At 33.0% G+C, this 20589-nt stretch overlaps 1 long non-coding RNA gene across 1 annotated transcript; it reads left to right on the forward strand.

Annotated features, from left to right (window-relative positions):
• Positions 1 to 15253: 15253 nt before the first annotated feature.
• On the forward strand, positions 15254 to 20215 carry LOC113293007. Its single transcript, XR_003332000.1, has 5 exons — positions 15254 to 15384; positions 15572 to 15615; positions 16395 to 16509; positions 16756 to 16833; positions 19753 to 20215. It is a non-coding gene; the product is annotated as an uncharacterized LOC113293007 (long non-coding RNA).
• Positions 20216 to 20589: the final 374 nt, after the last annotated feature.

A 20589-nucleotide genomic window follows, 5' to 3' on the forward strand; every position in this document is an offset into this window, starting at 1 on the left:
AAGAAAGAATTTATATTTGAAAGGACAATGTGATTTCCAAAGGAATCACCAGTTCTTATTAGAGGTAAGAGCATCGCTAGCTTTCGTGTTTAGAAATTTATATGCATCGTAGACCGGGACAACACTAAATTTACTAGCAGTCTAGCACAGTTGTCATCTGTTAGAGGATTGCCCGGTTGAACCCATCAAGCGTTGGTATGTAAAGGTTAGTTGTTATACATTAGCATCAAAATTTAAAGTCGCTTGATTAGATTACCAGATTAAACTTCGTTAGGTTAGACTAGGAAGTTCAGAAATATTGAGACATATAAGTATTACTCTGAAGACCTAAATTTTCTGAAGACGTATCAATATCAATGAAGACATCATCCTTCTACTTGAGGTTAGTAATACAAGAATTGACTTGTTTCCATTTCTATCTACGTTATTTTCAAGTCATTTAGATTGAAACATAACATGCGTAGTTATATATGTGAAACTCTAGTATTAGAGACTTGATCATCTTATTGTGACCAAAGTGTCAAGTAATAATATATATACCAAAGTTTAAATATTGAATTACGAAGTATAACGTTTATCTTTTGAACTTCGTATAATCAATATAATACTAACCGGTAACTTGTTATTATTTAGTGTGTTGAACTTTCGGTTGAATAAATACCTCAGAATTATGTTTAACTACATAGATTAAGGAAGTAGAATTGTTGAACTTGTTTCGTAGTTGAAAAGTGATTCTATTATGTGTTTTTAACACACAAGGATCTTTAGCAGGACCGATACCTATGCATTGGGGATCTCTAGCAGAACTGTCCCCCATAACAAAATATATTTCTAGTTTCACGTATTCTCTAGGGTTTATATGATTTTCGGAATGTGTATTTGCAAAATAAGAAAGTTCAATATGTCGACATTGTGAGTAATTTGAAAATGTGTATAAATCTTATATTATACCGTTCTAAGATATTCCTTGAGACTCAAGATGAGATCCCAACCGAAAAGTTTGAGAATCGTTTTGTTAAGATTTTCGAATATATATGTTTTGTTTTTACAGCAAGCAAAACATATCTCTAGAAGATATATTAGTTAAGTATCTCGTATGCTAGCTAATAATGAGTTGTAATCCAAGAGATATGACAGTTTGATATTGGTTGGGATTAGACAAAACTGAAAATAGATGTTTATTGCATATCTTGAGGATATTTTCTGTTATTGAAACTCCTTGGTGTCCAAACTACCTTGGTCTATAAACAGTGAAGTTTGTTCTTCTTATAAACTTATCCTGAGGCAGGCTGAAAACTTCATTTTGTAATCGTTGTTATAGCCGACTAATAGTATTACATATTGGAGAAAAAAGTAACCTAATTAAGTGAAATCTCTTACGTCCGCTAATTTAAAGATTTTTGTGGGATCAAGAAGCGTCTAGATAGTACCGTTGGTGGGAAATTAAAATCTGCATTGTTATTTTAGTTTTCCATTATTTATTTGATTGACTAACGATGCCTTGAACCTTGATTGCACCTAGTTTGTTTATTCTGAGAACCTTCTCTTCTGATATATGGTCACTCGAATAGATCAAAGATTGACATAGATATGATATATGTTTTTAGATCTGACGATAGGCTTGTGACCATTCATTATTAACATACTTCGTTCTGTGCGTGATCGATCACAAAGGAATCAAGTTTGTTTGTGCAGGTACTGAAAATGCGGGGTTTCCAAAATACACCACCAACTTTTTCTTAGGAAACCTGTATGGACTAAACTCAAATACAACTTAACGAATCTCAATCAGGAATTATATAAAGAATTTACATCTCTTTCTATCACAATCAATATGTAAATGGAGACAAGTCCGTGAACCTGATTATACCGTGAGTATTCTTGTACGATTCCAAAGATCAATATCCAAGATCAATCGAATCATATCTAAAAATTACGATGGACGTATCTACTATGATTGATTTACGTACAACCTGTGATATTTCAATTACAAAGATAAACAATATAATGCGGCAAAAGAAATAACACAGACATCAGAAACTTTGTCAGCGAGGAAACCGCAAATGCAGAAAAACCCCGGACCCTAGTACCGATTTAAACACCAAACTGTATTAAGACGCTATAGACTCTATCCTGCTATCAATATTTCGGACTGGAATGCAGTTGAGACCAAATCCACCATCACAGTAATTCAGTTATAATTGCGCTTCTTACGCCTTTTGAATTCACAAGATTCTGCGCATTTGATTACCTTAGCTGACATCATTTACAGCCTAAGATTCGCTTCAACTCAATTGAAGAATGTAAACCAATTTGTCTCCCATCGATAAGACTATATGTGATTTTCGTTCTGACCAAAAGATCAAGGTGATATAGGAAATCGTTGGTAAATAGACAAAGTCTAGAAAACCTCAAATCTGGTACTTACGATTCCAGGAGAGCAGCCTAGATTGTTATTCACCTCACAAGTAAAACCTACTCTGATTACAACAAAGAATCGTTATGGAGGAATATACTTGTGGAACTACAAAGTCTGAGACGAATAAACTTTGCGATTTCTATAAATATTGCCTGATCAGAGTGAGCCTCAACAATCAGTAGAAAGATCAGGATATACGAACTATCAAGATAAAGATAGTCGGACCTGGCTTCACAAATCCCTAAGCGAAGTCTTTTTAGTGGCTAAACCTAAAAAATATTAAAGGAGAGGACGACTCTAGTTTACAACTCGGATACACAAGAAAAGTGTCGGGGATTCAAAGATCTCAGTTGCTTGAGGTTCTCCTTATATAGAATTTCAAAATCAAAGGTTGTTTAGATTTAAGCTAAGGTGGCTTCGGAATCAAGCAATCAATATCCACCGCTAAATGCATCTTTGGTTTGAGATTAACACAACAAAATATACACTCCGGTTAGGATGAACAGTAATCAAATCATGTACAATGGCTTGTTCATGAAAGGTTAGCCAAAACTAGCCAGACGAACTATAAGCTTAATCATTTTCATATAACACTTTAAGACTTTAATCTTGAGTCACAACCATAGGTTATAATGTGATCAAATATGTCTAGATGTTTTTTTAGAGAGTTTTTCAAATTCTTAATATCCTACATAAACCATTTTGATGCATCTGAAAATATTCGACAGGGTAAGTATGTCTACTTGGTACGTGTACTTACTTTCCAGTTTGTGAGTTATTTTTGTCATGGTACGTTGTACCGCGTTTGTATACCCTTAAGACAAAACAAGTTCAAAGGTTCACATAACTTTTTCGGTATGCATACTAGGTAGGTGTACAATCCTGAGTTCACGAGTAAACAAACTTTTTTAGGCTTGCATACTCGCTATGTGTACCAAAAGTCGTTGCCGAACTATAGCTATGTCGGTACGTGTACTGGGTACATGTACTACGGCTCCGGACCTATAACAGTTGCGTCAATATGTAAGATGGTACGTGTATTATCCTGTATCCATATTTACAGTAGTTCTATATCTCTCTAATAATCAATTTGAAAACATCAATGACACATATCATTGTTCCAAGCTTTCAAATCATTAACTTGGATCACGATTTAGGTCATAAACAATAAATTTTTCTTAACCAAATTCATTAAGTATGAACAAATGTTCTTAAGCTTAGTCAACATATTTCGAGAATAATTAACAAGATAAACTTGACTCGAAATTTCTGCTGTGCATGTAAAGTCCACTTTTGTCATGCGACGTTGTTTCATAGATAGAAATGTGAAACTTGAGTAATAGGTGGTCCAGTTTTCACTTCGCTTTTGTTGATGACATTCTACAAAAGCTTCGGTTGATCTTTTGCCTTCAAACGACATAACGTAGTGATGTCGCGTACTCAACTGCACACGTCTATCCTAATTCGAGACTTGACTAAATGTATACTAGAAGTCAAGATATAGTTTTGATCAACTAAATTTGACAACAAGCTTGCGATAGCAACACTTGTGAGTTTGACCTAGAAATGCTCTAACAATCTCCCCATTTGTCAATTTTAGTGATAAAGCTATCAATACATAAGTAATAAAAAATAAAGCTTCAAAACTCCTGAATCCATCATGCTTGATTTCTTTGGTTCTCCAATTCCTTCAATTCTTTGTTACTTCAAGTTGCCAATGATTCTGAACATGTTCAACTCAGCATCGTTGTTGTTGAAGATCTGTAACGATAAAAACTTTGAAAACAAATATTCCCAATCATTGTTATACAAGAACATAGTATTATTATGATCTCCAAAGTTCAATTGTATCACAACTTCGAAGTAATACTACTGTAATATGTTTCCCCCCTTAGGCAATACTTACATATTTTGCATAATAGGTGAAACCTATAGATGTTGATTCACTCCCCCTTACATAATGATCCGTAAACCATGTATGTATGTAGTGCGAAACTACTAATTAATTCTCCCCCTTTTTGTCAATAAAAATTGGCTAAGGTACGGAAACAGTGGGATCGTAATGAAATCTAACAAAAGATACTTCAAGACTAAAGAAACGGAAACAACACATAAGAGCATAGTTGATATGTGTTTCTTTTATCAACTTTTATTTTAGATGAGATCACAGAGTATAAAAATACTTAGTGTCTTATCTAGGATATTTAAGATACAGGCATCCCTTATATATTCCACATCCACTCTCTCCACAAGGATATGGCAATTAAGCACAAGTTCATAAAGAACTCTCCCCTATTTGATGTCATTCCCAGGAGAACATGAGTGACCTTACCTTAATAAAAAGCAGAATTTTTTCGAACATTAAAAAATCACATGGATTTGTATCCTAAATATCGATATAAATTAATCTTAACGTCAGTTACGAACAAGGAGATAATTTTAATCGATATGACTCAATATTAAAAAATCTTACGGAGTTTGATAATGCAGTAATTACACAAGAGTGTAACCACGAGTAGATCAATGCTGTGAAAGTTCTCACATAGTTTATTCTACTTTTAGTTCATAAAACTTAATATATTTAACTTTTGAGCATGTATGAAATATAAGTTCAATTCACGAAGTAAAGGACATATATATATATATATATTATAAGGGACAATGGTGTTTTTCCCTTTGGACGGAAATCTACAGTTTGGACACATAAAGGATGGCCCCGATTGAGATACATATTTAAGTTATTCAATTACATTTCGGGCATATAAAGAATGGTCTAGATTAAGCTACATATTTAAGATTTTCAATCCACATTTTAGGCATATAAAGATCTATATTATAAAGGATAATGGTGTTTTTCCCTTTGGACATATATCTACAGTTTGGACACATAAAGGATGTCCCAGATTGAGATACATATTTAAGTTACTCAATTACATTTCTGGCATATAAAGAATGGTCCATATTGAGCTTCTATATTATAAGGAACAATAGTGTTTGTCCCTTTGGACGAAGATCTACAGTTTGGACACATAAATAATGGCCCAGATTGAGATACATATTTAAGTTATACAATTACATTTCTGGCATAAGAATGGTCCAGATTGAGCTACATATTTAAGATTTTCAATCCACATTTTAGGCATATAAAGATCTATATCTATCTATATTATAAGGTACAATGGTGTTTTCACCAATGGACGGTCATCTACAGTTTGGACATATAAAGGACGACCCAGATTGAGGCACATATTTAAGTTATTCAATTACATTTCTGGCATATAAAGCACGGTCCAGGTTGAGCTACATATTTAATATTTTTAATCAACATTTTAGGCATATTTAATGTGCATTTATTTCGGAGTTATTCCTCCCATTTAATGTCAAACATTACTTTTATTTAAAATTAATTGCCCATAAACTTACCCTTTTATAATCAAATTCCTTCCCCAAGGTTCATCATTTGCACAACTCTATTTTCAAGGTATGATTCACTTTTGTTTTGGTTGATTGAGATAATTGTTGTTAGTTTTTCTATTTAGATTTTTGTTTAACATCCATGGATTCATGATGCCTCATGCCTAATTTTTGTCTCATTTATGCAGTTTAATCAAATTCCTTTCCCAAGGTTCATCATTTGCACAACTTTATTCTCAAGGTATGATTCACTTTTGTTTTGGTTGATTGAGATAATTGTTGTTAGTTTTTCTCTTTGATTTTTTGTTTAACATCCATGGATTCATGGTGCCTCATGCCTAATTTTTGTCTCATTAATGCAGTTTAATTTTGTTTTTTCCTTTGTAGTCAAATGATACTGATCAGATATATGATTGGTATTCATTTTTATTCTTATGTTAGGTCTTTTTTTAATACCATATGATACCATTTAATTTCTAATTTCTTACACAATATTTTTTATTTTTCTCTGGAAAGGGAATTGTCCTATAAGACTTTAACTTCTTCAAGCAAAAATTTTAAGATTTACATGTAGTGAAAATAAATGACGAAGAAAATGATGGTTCCATTGTTATGCCCTTAATTTGGGTCGGTAAATGGCATTTCTTAATTGTATTGTTATTGTCGTTAGAGAGTTCATACTCTAATCGGATTATGGTCGTGTACATGTTGGGGTCTAATAGATTGAAGTTTCTTGATTATATTTGTTATTCTTCTAATTCTTTGTATCATATAAACCTTGAAATTATATCTCTTCATACTTATAGCCTTTTGATGGTTTACAAAGTGAGTATTTGTTTATCTTAGATTCTTTATGCACAACAGATTTTTAATGTGCATTTATTTGGGATTTATTCCTCCCATTTAATGTCAAACGTTACTTTTATTCAAAATAAAACACCCATTTACTTAATCCCTTTTATAATCAATTTTTCCCAACGTTCATCAATTGCACAACTTTATTCCCAATGTATGATTTCACCTTTGTTTTGGTTGATTGAGATAATTGTTGTTAGCTTTTCTCTTTAATTGTTTTTAATATCCATGGATTCATGGTGCCTTACGCATAATTTTTGTTTATTTATGCAGTTTAATTTCTCTTTTATATTTTTCGTTTATTTTTTATTTTTTATGTCGATTTTGTTTTTTCATTTGCAGTCAAATGATACTGATCAGATATATGATTGCTAGGTATTCATTTTTATGCTTTTGCTAGGTTTATTTTTAATACCATACCATACCTTTTAATTTATATTTTTCTTACAAAATATTTTTTGTTTTTCTCTGGACAGGGAATTGTTCAATAAGACTTTGACTTCTTCAACCAAAAATTGTAGGATTTATATGGAGTGAAAATAAATGACGAAGAAAATGACGATTCCATTGATTATGCCCTTAATTTGGGTCGGTGTATGGCATTTCTTAACTGTATTGTTATTGTCGTTGGAGAGCTCACACTTTTAATCAGATTAGAGTTGTGTACATATTGGTGTCTAATAGATTGAAGTTTCTTGAATATATTTGGTATTCCCTTAATTCTTTGTATCATATAAACTTTGAAATTATATCTCTTCACACTTATAACCTTTTGATGGTTTACAAAGTGAGTATTTATTTATCTTAGATTCTTCACGCACAACAGATTTTTAATGTGCATTTATTTGGGAGTTATTCCTCCCATTTAATGTCAATCATTACTTTTATTCAAAATAAAACGCCCATTAACTTAATCCCTTTTGTAATCAAATTTTTTTCCGAAGGTTCATCATTTGCACAACTTTATTCCCAGGTATGATTCACTTTTGTTTTGGTTGATTGAGATAATTGTTGTTAGATTTTCCCTTTATTTATTTTGTAACATCCATGGATTCATGGTGCCATACGCCTATAATTTATAAGGGACAATGGTGTTTTCACCAATGGATGGTCATCTACAGTTTGGACATATAAAGAACGACTCAGATTGAGGCACATATTTAAGTTATTCAATTACATTTCTGGCATATAAAGAACGGTCCAGATTGAGCTACATGTTTAATATTTTTAATCAACATTTTAGGCATATTTAATGTGCATTTATTTCGGAGTTATTCCTCTCATTTAATGTCAAACGTTACTTTTATTCAAAATTAAATGCCCATAAACTTAATCCCTTTTATAATCAAATTCCTTCCCCAAGGTTCATCATTTGCACAACTCTATTTTCAAGGTATGATTCACTTTTATTTTGGTTGATTGAGATAATTGTTGTTAGTTTTTCTCTTTAGTTTTTTGTTTAACATCCATGGATTCATGGTGCCTCATGCCTAATTTTTGTCTCATTTATGCAGTTTAATCAAATTCCTTTCCCAAGGTTCATCATTTACATGTAGTGAAAATAAATGATAAAGAAAATGATGGTTCCATTGTTATGCCCTTAATTTGGGTCGGTAAATGGCATTTCTTAATTGTATTGTTATTGTCGTTAGAGAGTTCATACTCTAATCGGATTATGGTCGTGTACATGTTGGGGTCAAATAGATTGAAGTATCTTGATTATATTTGTTATTCTTCTAATTCTTTGTATCATATAAACCTTGAAATTATATCTCTTCACACTTATAACCTTTTGATGGTTTACAAAGTGAGTATTTGTTTATCTTAGATTCTTTATGCACAACCGATTTTTAATGTGCATTTATTTGGCAGTTATTCCTCCCATTTAATGTCCAACGTTACTTTTATTCAAAATAAAACACCCATTAACTTAATCCCTTTTATAATCAATTTTTCCCCCAAGGTTCATCACTTGCACAACTTTATTCCCAATGTATGATTTCACTTTTGTTTTGGTTGATTGAGATAATTGTTGTTAGCTTTTATCTTTAATTTTTTTTTTATATTCATGGATTCATGGTGCCTTACGCCTAATTTTTGTTCATTTATGCAGTTTAACTTCTCTTTTATATTTTTCATTTATTTTTTATTTTTTATGTCGATTTTGTTTTTTCATTTGCAGTCAAATGATACTGATCAGATATATGATTGCTAGGTAGTCATTTTTATGCTTTTGTTAGGTTTATTTTTAATACCATACCATACCATACCTTTTAATTTATATTTTCTTACACAATATTTTTTATTTTTATCTGGACAGGGAATTGTCCAATAAGACTTTGACTTCTTCAACCAAAAATTATAGGATTTACATGGAGTGAAAAAAAAAATTACGAAGAAAATGACGATTCCATTGATTATGCCCTTTATTTGGGTCGGTGAATGGCATTTCTTAACTGTATTGTTATTGTCATTGGAGAGCTCATACTTTTAATCAGATTAGAGTCGTGTACATGTTGGTGTCAAATAGATTGAAGTTTCTTGACTATATTTGTTATTCCCTTAATTCTTTGTATCATATAAACCTTAAAATTATATCTCTTCACACTTATAACCTTTTGATGGTTTACAAAGTGAGTATTTATTTATCTTAGATTCTTCATGCACAACAGATTTTTAATGTGCATTCATTTGGAGTTATTCCTCCCATTTAATGTCAAACATTATTTTTATTCAAAATAAAACGCCCATTAACTTAATCTCTTTTGTAATCAATTTTTTTCCCCAAGGTTCATCATTTGCACAACTTTATTCCCCGGTTATGATTCACTTTTGTTTTGGTTGATTGAGATAATTGTTGTTAGGTTTTCTCTTTATTTTTTTTTAACATCCATGGATTCATGGTGCCATACGCCTAATTTTTGTCTCATTTATGCAGTTTAATTTCTCTTTTATTTTTTTCGTTAATTTTTTATTTTTTTATCTCGATTTTGTTTTTTCATTTGCAGTCAAATGATACTGATCCGATGTAACCATACCATACCTTTTAATTTATATTTTCTTACACAATATTTTTTATTTTTCTCTGGACAGGGAATCGTCCAATAAGACTTTGACTTCTTCAACCAAAAGTTATAGGATTTACATGGAGTAAAAATAAATGACGAAGAAAATGACGATTTCGTTGATTATGCCCTTAATTTGGGTCGATAAATGGCATTTCTTAACTGTATTGTTATTGCCGTTGGAGAGTTCATACTCTTAATCAGATTAGAGTCGTGTACATGTTGGTATCAAATAGATTGAAATTCAAGTTTTTGATGCTTAAGATGTATTATGAGTCAACAGTTGTTCTTATGATACAAAATCTTTGTATTTTCTCATGGATTTCACTTTTGATGTACTTGAATCTGATGTATACAAATCTACTATATTAAGGAAATTAAGAGGGTTACCGCTTTCTTCCTTCAAAAAATAAATAAAATAGATTGACGTTTCTTGATTATATTTGTTATTCTTATAATTCTTTGTATTACATAAACCTTGAAATTACATCTCTTCGTACTTATAACCTTTTTATGGTTTTCAAATTGAGTATTTGTTTATCCTAGATTCTTCATGCATAGTCAAATAATGATTATATGCAGTTGACACCAAGAATAGTTATTATCTTAGAAGATCATATTAAATTATTTATACATAGTTAACCATCTTGCTAAGCCTGAAATTTAGGTCTCTTATGTACTCTTAGGTCAAGGTGTAATATCAGTTCGATTTTCAAGTTTTCATACCACTGGTATTTAGACAGGGTCTCTTATTTACTTTTAGGTCTCAAATGCATATGCCGACAAAGAGAAACTCTCCTATACATGTATCATTTATCGATTCATATATTAGAGGGGTAAATCTCTTTTGTTTGGATCTGGAATTTTATTTAATGCGAGTCTTTTACTATTTAATTAATAAGACTACAAGATTGTATTATTAATTTACAAGGAAAAGCATAGTTGGCATGTGTTGTATGCAACTTCATCAGGTGCATCGTTTTTCACCGCTACGAAAGATTCAAGGACGCTTCATACTACTAATATCCAAGGGAATGTTGTAGGAGTCAATGTTTTTCATTTTTATCTTCTTTTCTATTCTGTAAGCTGGGGGTTTTTCATATGTTAGTTTAAACCACAAATGTATTGTCATCATTCTTTAACAAGAGGCTTCATAGTGCAATGTAACGTCTCTCAATTAGAAAGTTGTAGGGAATGATGAATGTTAATTACCATATTTATGCAAATGACATGTTTGATGACCATCAACTGACTGGCCGTCAATTATATTAACCCAACCGATTAACCATTTTTTTTACCATGGGTTTGAGTATTACTAATGTATAACCATGCCAATTATACATTGAAAATTGTCAGCGGTTCTAAAAATTAATGTAGATATAACAGTTTTCATGGATATGAAAGAAGGGTTCGCAGCTCAGATTTAACTTTTTGAATCTAGAAAAAAATTACACTTGACTGAACTACATTTGTAATTTGGAATGTAATCGACAATTTAATTTTATCAAACTATGAATTTCTACGAGTTCCTGCTTGAGACTTTAGGTTTTCAATTTTGTTGATATTATTTGCAACAATTGTGAATGGATGGTTATCTCAATTATCATAAATGAATCTGTGTGGAGTTCCAGTGTACACACTTACATGGATATCTTAATCACTGAAAAAAATACTCCCTGATGTATAAATATCAGTGTATATTCATATATGGACATCCTAATCACCATATAACAAGAAATCGATCCCGCAAATGTTAATAATATCGATCAAAGCTTCGAGCTCAGTTTAAGAAAGATTACCACTCCCCCAAGTTTCCCACGCTCATTTCATGGTAGTCTCGCAAGAAAAAATAAAATAATCAATACCAGAACAACTCATAACCCCGTGTCGTTACGACACGGGTTATATCCTAGTATATATACATCTCATATAAGACTTTGCAATACATATCTGTATTATAAGGGACAATGGTGTTTTTATCAATGGACGGTTATCTACAGTTTAGACACATAAAGAATGGTCCATATTGAGCGAAAATTGTGTTTTGGTAATTTACAATTTGGGTAGATAAACAACGGTGGTGATTTTAGCCACATATTCTTACACTCTAATCACACCTGCAAATAATACATTTGGATTACTCGCCCTAATTTAAAGTTCTTTCGGTTACGCATCCCGTAATACTTTTCAAATTACTTTAAGCTTTCTTCTCATTAATGCAGATGCGTTATCCTTGGATAATAAATGTAAATATTTAAAACCATTGATGAATCGAAAAAGAGAATATACTTTGCACCCCGTTTGAGGTTGATTCAAGCTTAGGGTTCTTCTTTTCAAAAAACTTTAATTTAATTTTATTTTTGTTTGATTCAGAGTTAGGATTTCTCTTTAAATAATCACTGACAACTCCGTGTAGACAGTACAGAAACTTTGGGTTTGTACGTGATTATCAATTTTTAATTTGATTTTTCGTTGGTTAATTGTAAGGTTTCGATTTTTAACAGTCTCTGTGTTAGGATTTTCCGTAAGGAATCGGGAGACATGGTATTATAATCTTGCTTCGTGTTCCTATCTAGCAATGATTATGCTTTTACTTGAAAAATTGTTTATATTAAGATGTTATCGGAATTAGTTATTTCTTTTTGAAGAAAGAATGAGAGTAAAAATGGACGAATCAAAAAGATGTTTAAGTAGATTATTTTGCCCGTGTCTTTCTTTATCTGTTAGATTAGACAACCATTAATTTAGTCTAGCTCATTTTTTTTTTTGTTTTCTTTAGCAATGCATTGATGAAAAGCAAGACAACCATTTGATCTATATATCTTTACTGGTTTGTCAGCCATTCATTTCCTTTATGACTGACTTTGATGCAGTATTTTACATGGCATCTCAAACCCTCTGATTTCCAAGCAATGGGCTGGCAGTTATCAAATATACAAGGTAATCAGGCGTTATGGGTATGTAAACTACCTATTTGGGTTTGTATTTGCCTCTTTACCACAACTATAGGTCCTGCACGCGTACGTTATGGTCATCTAATTCTTTGCTCATTTGTTGATAGAAAAAGATAAAATCCTTGCTCCGGTTTAGTGTAGTGGAGATTCAATGTTTCAATGAACAAGCCTTTACTCTTCTTCTCTTCTTCCTGGTGAAATGTTTCTAGGGGATGAAGGATTTTTGTTGGGTTCAACCGAGGAAGAGTCCAATATACCCATTGATCTTTGGTATAACTCTCTCCCATTTGGAATTTGTTAAATTAGGATCATTTATTGTTTTCCCCCGATTTTCGGTTTTGATTTTTCATTAATCAGTATTAAACAGCCTGATCAAATAATTTCTACATTCTGCATATTCTTTTTGTCATCTTATTTTTCTATTTTGTTGTAGTAACATTAGACAGACCGATCAAATCATGCATATTCATATGAGTCATAGTTTTTTCTTAAGTACAAATTTTATGCGTCTCTTTGTTAACTTTGGAATTTGAGACTGAAGAGGAGTTTCCATCTAATGCTCCAATCTTACTCAATTTCCCGTTTGAAGTACAATTTTGTAATTGAAGTCTAACAATTTTTATTAAATTTTGTAGGTTGATTGGAGCTGATAAATGTACCGTTACGGAAACCCTCGATCGATTGGGAAGAGAAGCAAGATATATATATATTTAGTGGGTAAAATCAGTACGTTCTCGATATTTCTTTAGTTGTTGTTATTCGTTAAAATAAGATATCTTATGCTTCGTGGACAATTTCACATGAAGCATTGTTTTCCTTTCCTATGTTCCGCTACCGAATTCAGTAGAGAACTATTTTTTATTAGTTCACGGATAACTATCTTTTGTAGTTTCTCAAAGCTGTCATTGTATTTTTTTACCCATTAGCTTGAATTATCCCTACATAGGTCCAAGTATCCTATTTCTTTGCTCAATTTTGGCTGTCAAATTATAACCCAACCAAGTTTGATTATAATTATTCTTAAGCATTTTTGTTTTTGTTGAAGCAGTTCATGTTTATGGCGTCGGCACCCAATAAAATTTTGACGATCTGCATAAGGATCCACCGACTTCTTGCAGTGCAGGTTTGCAGATCTTATACTTCATATTTTGGGTATATATGAACTGGATATGCTTTTATATATATATATATATATGACAGTTTCGGAGAAAAAACAACAGCGACGATAGTGAATTTCAAGATTGAATTGTCTTTATGTGTATTCAACTCACAAAGAGAAGTGAGTTGGTTTTTTTCTTCTTTTATTTTTTACCTATTAGCAGAGCCGTAGGATACAAATGGATATATCATAAAATGGGATACCCGAAAAAGTGTTTTCACTTTTCACGCACTAGAGATTCGTCCTGCTTCTCTCTTAAGCATTCCATGCAATTAAGAATCATATCATTTTTATGGGAGGAACTGATTTCTGCCTAGAATGTTTTCACTTTTCACGCACTAGAGATTGGTCCTGCTTCTCTCTTAAGCATTCCATGCAATTCAGAATCATATCACGTGAAGTTGTTTGTTTAGATGATTTAATGAAAATATTATGGTAATGCTGTTTCAGATTATTTGTGATGATGTTAGAGAGAAGGGAAAGATGGTTTACGCAACAGCTTGCTTAATGCTTTGATCATTTTTTCTTACATATTTTTTTCACTTAACGATGGATCTCTGGATATTGAATTGTACAGGAATTGATTGTCTGGGAAAATTCACAAATATTCCGCATATGAAGCTCTTGGTCAGAGTATCGGCCTCCTTGATGATACCCAAGATTCCAGATAAAACACAACTGATATACTACAGATATACTACATATATATAGGAATCATACTGGGAAAAAATGGAATGGGAGTTTCCCAATAAAGAACAAACATGGAAGTGGTTTGTGGTTTTTGTTACTAATAATACCCCTTATATTTCGGTCAAACTGGTCGCGTAGTTCTTAATTCTTAATTTTCAGCTATATCACCACATAGAAATATATGTAATTTTAGATTGTCACAAATAAAGATTTATCCCTCCTACATATTTACATTATTTTCCCGTCAATTCTCCACAAACCTTTAATTAAAACTGATACAGTCAGCTGATCACAAACTCAAACAGATGAGTGCCTGACTGGGACATAGGCTGCTGGCCTTCAACTCAGCACGATGATCTCCAAATCAACATTACATATAATAGGAAATATATCCGATATATACGCCAAAAAAGCCAGATTCGGCACGAGTCATACCCTAGTCTATATTATGAGATACAATGATGTTTTACCTAATCGACGGTTATCTACAGTTCAAATACATAAACGATGGCTTAGATGGAGCCACTATCCAATTGACCGTAATCTACATCGTGAGTACATAAGAACGAACGAGATTAAACGATGATCTATTATAAAATAACGCGTGTGCACTTAACGTGCCAAACCATAACTCGGACAAGCCCTTTGGAAAAGGTAAAATATTAGACCCAAAAATCCCCATTTCTTCAGCCATGAATATTGCGGCAGTGAATGAAGGGAAAACAGAAATAGAGAGAATTCACTGTGAGCTTTCGAGATCCTTGGAAAATTGAAGGCGTTTCTTTTTTCCTACCAAACTTAAGGAATTGACGCTGATTCGGCCAAAAGGTGAATTTTCTTTTCCATTTGGTTTTGGTCGTGAAGACGTTTGATTGGTACCATGCTGCATTTCATTTCTATGTTATGGATTCACATTTCTACCTGTAGGTACTCAATCTCCTGATTTTTGTTGGTTTCCTAGTAAGAAGATAAAAGGGGAAAAATTTGATCTTTCATTTTTACGTTATCATGTCAGGGAGCATGGTACTCTGAAAGAGGAGCTGGGGGAAGCCTGAATCTGTTAAGTTTCACCTCCTACTCCATGGTTTGATATTTATCTCGACTGCACAAACGTATTCATATGAATAGAAATGGCATCTCTATGGTGGAGGTTTTTCTTTTTCATTCATCATTATTTTTATAAAATTCTAAATAGAGTATACCTTAGTTGTTTTTTATATTGATTTGCTTCAAATAGATGACATCGGTATCTTCATTTGCAAGTCGATATCTTCATTTGCACGTTTACTTTTGATCTATATAGTGTGTTATGTGTTCTATAATTAAAAAAACTATTGCACAGATCAAAGGTTTCGAATATTAGCGGTATTCAATGTGTTATTTTAAATAGTGACTGTGAAAGTGTGAATATATAGCAAATAGCCTAAACTCATGTTGTCACACATGCTGCTCAAATCAAGGTGCGCAACTAATCAACTTAAACTGATAGTTAAACTTGAACATGAAATTTTTGATGTGTCTTAGCTAAACTTAAACATAAACAAAAGGTTTTGAGAGTTCAAAAAAAAAATGTAAAAACGTTGTTATAGGGATCTGTAGTGTCCAATTCAGTTACATATACTTCTTCAGAGTGTATAGATTCTTGAGTAGCCTTATTTCATTTTGTAGAAGTCGTGATGGATTTTATAAAGGGGCAGAATTAGAATGAATCCTAATTTATCTGCACAGTCTACAGCTTAGAAATGAATATAGAAGTACAAAAATTCAACAATTGCTTGGTCTATGACACTTTAAGATGTTTACTAAGTAGTTTTCTTGCGTCAATGGTGTGTATGCAGAAACAAGTATACTAAATTGTGATGTTGAGCCTGAATTACCATACCGGGTCTTTAAAGTATAAGGCATTTGGTCAAGAAATTTACACTGATTTCTTGGATTTCTTGCAATATGCAGGTCAGGATTTGTTTAACTTGAACCTAATATTTATTTGAATACTGAAATGCTTGGTTAATTTTTAGCCAACCAAAAAATCCACTGGCAATCATTAGAAGGTCTACCTATGATCACTGGCAACAGTAGGGTGAAAAGTGCTAGATATTTTTTCTGGGGGGAGTCAGTTATTTAAATTGTTAAAAGAAGTCTAATCTTTCATGGTTTATAGATAAGTTTATAAGGCCGTCAAATGGTTTTTTGTGACAGCAACATCATCTTGGTGGAGCCATGGATATACAATGTCACTTTTTTTGGTTATCTTCTTTCATTCTCTACGCGATGGAGGTAAGTCCCGCTTCTACCATAAATATTCCTTGGAATTTAAGTATAGTACCATGTGAAGTTTTTTGTTTAGATGATTAAATGCAAATATTTATGATATTAGTATTTAAAATTTAGTTATTTAGTGTTTGGGGCACAAGTTTTGGTACGTCTTAATGTTTGGGTCCTAAGTTTGTCCAATTTAGTGTTTGGTTTGTTGACTCGTTAGTCAACTAAGTAAACTAGCGATTTAGGTCAAACAGTTAGTTATATCTGACTTCTGTTAGTTAATATATTTACTAAGCTTGCAACTCAGTTAATACACCACCAGCTCCGTCATTATGGTCGGGACTCGGGTGTTTTGTTTTACATTTTTTTTAACGAAAATAAGATCGGATCTCATATTTCTCAATGGGATCATGGAGTTCCCAGTAGTCCAAGAGTAAGCATCAATTACCATCCAGATACATGAAAGTTCAAGAGCAAATTTTGCAAATGCATGAACTAAATTTAATGGTGCAGAGCAGAAAGAATAAAAAATTGGATTATGGAAAAATGTTTGCATCATAAATTTGATGTTGATGTGGTGAGGGATAGTGGGGTGGTGGTGGTGGATAATGAAGTCGAGATAGAGAATTACATTGTTTATTGTAAAAAAAAAAATGAAAGAGAGCAACTATGGAAGATAGGTATTCAGGTCTTGTTGATATCCGAGGGAATTTACTGGACAGGTATGTTTGGGTTTTGTTTTGTGCGATTTTGAATTTGGGTATGTTGAATATTGCTCAACTATCCTAGCTTGTGCCTGTGAATAAAATTTTTCAGGGTTTCACTCAATTTCCCCAAATTGTGCAATTAGAGGGTTTATCTCAGTTTCCTCAAATTAGATTGAATCCCTGTAATGTAGGTATATTGGATGAACAATATTAGACTTCGTTACTGGTCAATCATTAGTCGTGGTGATCTTATATCGATTTAGTGGTGGTGCTCTTGGAGTTGGTGGCGTCCACCAATGTGATTTTCTATAGTAGTGATGATGATTATATACTACATGGAGAACTAGATGACGGAAATGGTGATGATGGAAGTGTTTTGCTAAATATCAATGAAACCCCTTTGATAGTGAATTTGTAACTGCAGTTCATCTTTTTCTTGATTTTTGATGCGCATAAATTTAAGGTGCACGTGTAACGGCTATTGCTAACGGCAATACTTCAGCTGACAGAAGCTACAGATGTTAACCTTACCTGACTGTTTGAATAGAATCCCTAGTTGACTAACGGATCAACGACACGAATCCTAAATTGGACAAACTTAGGACTCAAACACGAAGACATACCAAAAATTGTGACCCAAATACTAAATAACTTTAAAATTTTAGGAGTTAACAAATAACATGATCCTCAAACTATAACTAACATAACCTGAAGGTGAAAGCAACAACAACAAAAGAATAGCGCCGCAGAAGTGTAGGTGGTAAGCATCTTTGCTTATGCTGGAATATACAAGATTTACACAATGAATTTGGATTAGAGCTGGCAATCCGAGCCAAAACCTGCGGGTTGGCCCGTCCCGTCCCGTGAAAACCCGTACCCGTCCCGGATGGTAAGTAAACAAGACGGGCGCGGGTTGTACAATTAGTGGCTTGTGAAGAAACGGGTTAACCCGGCCCGTACCGTGAAACCCGCGGTCTGACCCGTAACCCGTAGATTTATACCCTGCTGAAACTGAAACACGTATCTAGTTACGTGTCACCCAAATCTCCATCGTATAAAACGGGGAAACCGTAAGCTTTCCTATCATTCTTCTTCGACTTCGGTTGTTCTTCCTCTTTTTTTCTTCTTCCCTGACTCAGAGAGAGTCTCCTGAGTCTTGAGGCTGCATCTCATGATTCTCATATCTTTCCATCATCGACAAATATCTAAAGATTCAAGGCTAGCAGGTAATCAGATTTTAATTTTTGTTTTCTTCTTTATTTTCTTCTTCTAGGAATCTAGGGTTTTACATAGGAATCCCAACAAATCTTTAATATTCTTAGTATTGTTGTGTTGTGAACTTGTGATTGTGATTCTGTGAAGATAGGTAATCTTTAATTTTCTTAATTTCATGATGTTTCAGTTCTTACCAGTTACCACAAAAAAGGGTTTTTTCTTAATCTTTAATTTTTTATTACTCATTAGTTTTGCTTGGTTTAAAGGCTTTAGTTGATTTGGTGATTTGATTTCTGTGAGCCAATCAATGGGTATTCACAATTTTGTCTAATTTGTGGATAGTTAAGTTTTTAGTTGAAATCCTTAAGAATATTAACAATTGGGAATTTGGGATCAATTAGTTTTGGTTTATTATGCACAAATTTCGTCTAATTTGTGGTTTGGTAACTTTGGTTTATTGGTTAAGTTTTTAGTTGATCAATTAGTATTTAGTATTTTTACCATCTTATGTTACATTTAATCATGTATTGGGAATTGGGATCATTATCAAAACTAAAGTGTTATTTGGAATTGCAGACCAGATGTTGAAATGGAATTGCAGACAGATGTTGTTTTATATAATGCAATTCTTGATTTAAGTCAGGGTCTTAGACTCTTAGACTCTTAGTCTTACAATGTTACTGCAATACTGCTTATTGGTGTCTCCATCTTTTTTTTTTATCACATGAATTCTTGTTGAAACATGGAATGACAGTTTTAACTGAATTAAATTTCTTACTGTTGTGGCATGTGGGTCTTGAGATTTTTTATGTTCTTTACAGAGATTTAGGGGATTTGTTTGATTTGTTTGTTTTGTTAGATGTTATTGTTTTGGGTGACTTGAAAATGCATGTACTATAATAGTTTTGTTGGATGTCATTGTCTATGTATTTTTTCAATTTCTGTTTATGTAATTTTCATGTTTCTGAATGACTCTTTGACTTGTTCTTTGTGGCCGCTCCATCCATTTCAGGATGTCAAGTGTACAAGAGCAAGAGTTACCAGAACCAGACCATTTCAAGGATGTTATGAGTGCTGATGATGAAGATGATGATGTTGAGATGTTATGAATGTATGATACTATGATAGTATCTGTGTGACTGTGTCTGTGTTTCTTTAAGAAGACTAATTTGTTTAGTTTTGCAATTTTGAGTTTTTGAATTGATATACCAAATGAATTGGATGAATGTTAGATACTTAGGTTGTAGCTTGTAGGAAAGGAACTTTAGATGCCCTGAATATGGAAGGAAATAGCCCAGAAATCGATTTCTGGCGAGTTGACTCAACAAAAACCAGGTAACCCGTGAGCACCCGTAAACCCGCGAGCTTTACCCGGGACGGGCACGGGTGGGATAAATGACCACCCGTGAAGAATTTCAACCCGCGAGCTCAGGCTTGTATTAACCTGTAACCCGCAGGTTGGTCACAAGCCAGACCCGTCCCGCCCGTTTGCCAGCTCTAATTTGGATTTCATTTGAAATTTAAAAGGTATTTGTGATCGATTGATCTTATTTTGTGCAATGGAGTTGGATATAGTTTATTGAGAAACACATGTTTGGATGAAACTATTTGTTTGTACCATGAGTAAAAATGCCACATAATGGGCCAAATTCCTACTTAAATCGCCTTTTGGCCCTCATCCAAGCCTACCACCAACCTACCAACTGAAGTAGCTACCAGCTAATCCAGTAATCCATGAAGTCAATGCACCGATCAATGGTCAAAGTCAACCATCGGTCAACTGTCGAAGTCAAGTTGCAAGTCGTGCCTCTAGCCAATTTCCAGCAAAGTACTCTGCCGCACTGCTAGC

Source organism: Papaver somniferum, chromosome 7 (assembly GCF_003573695.1).
Source record: "Papaver somniferum cultivar HN1 chromosome 7, ASM357369v1, whole genome shotgun sequence".
NCBI classification, from domain to species: Eukaryota; Viridiplantae; Streptophyta; class Magnoliopsida; order Ranunculales; family Papaveraceae; genus Papaver; species Papaver somniferum.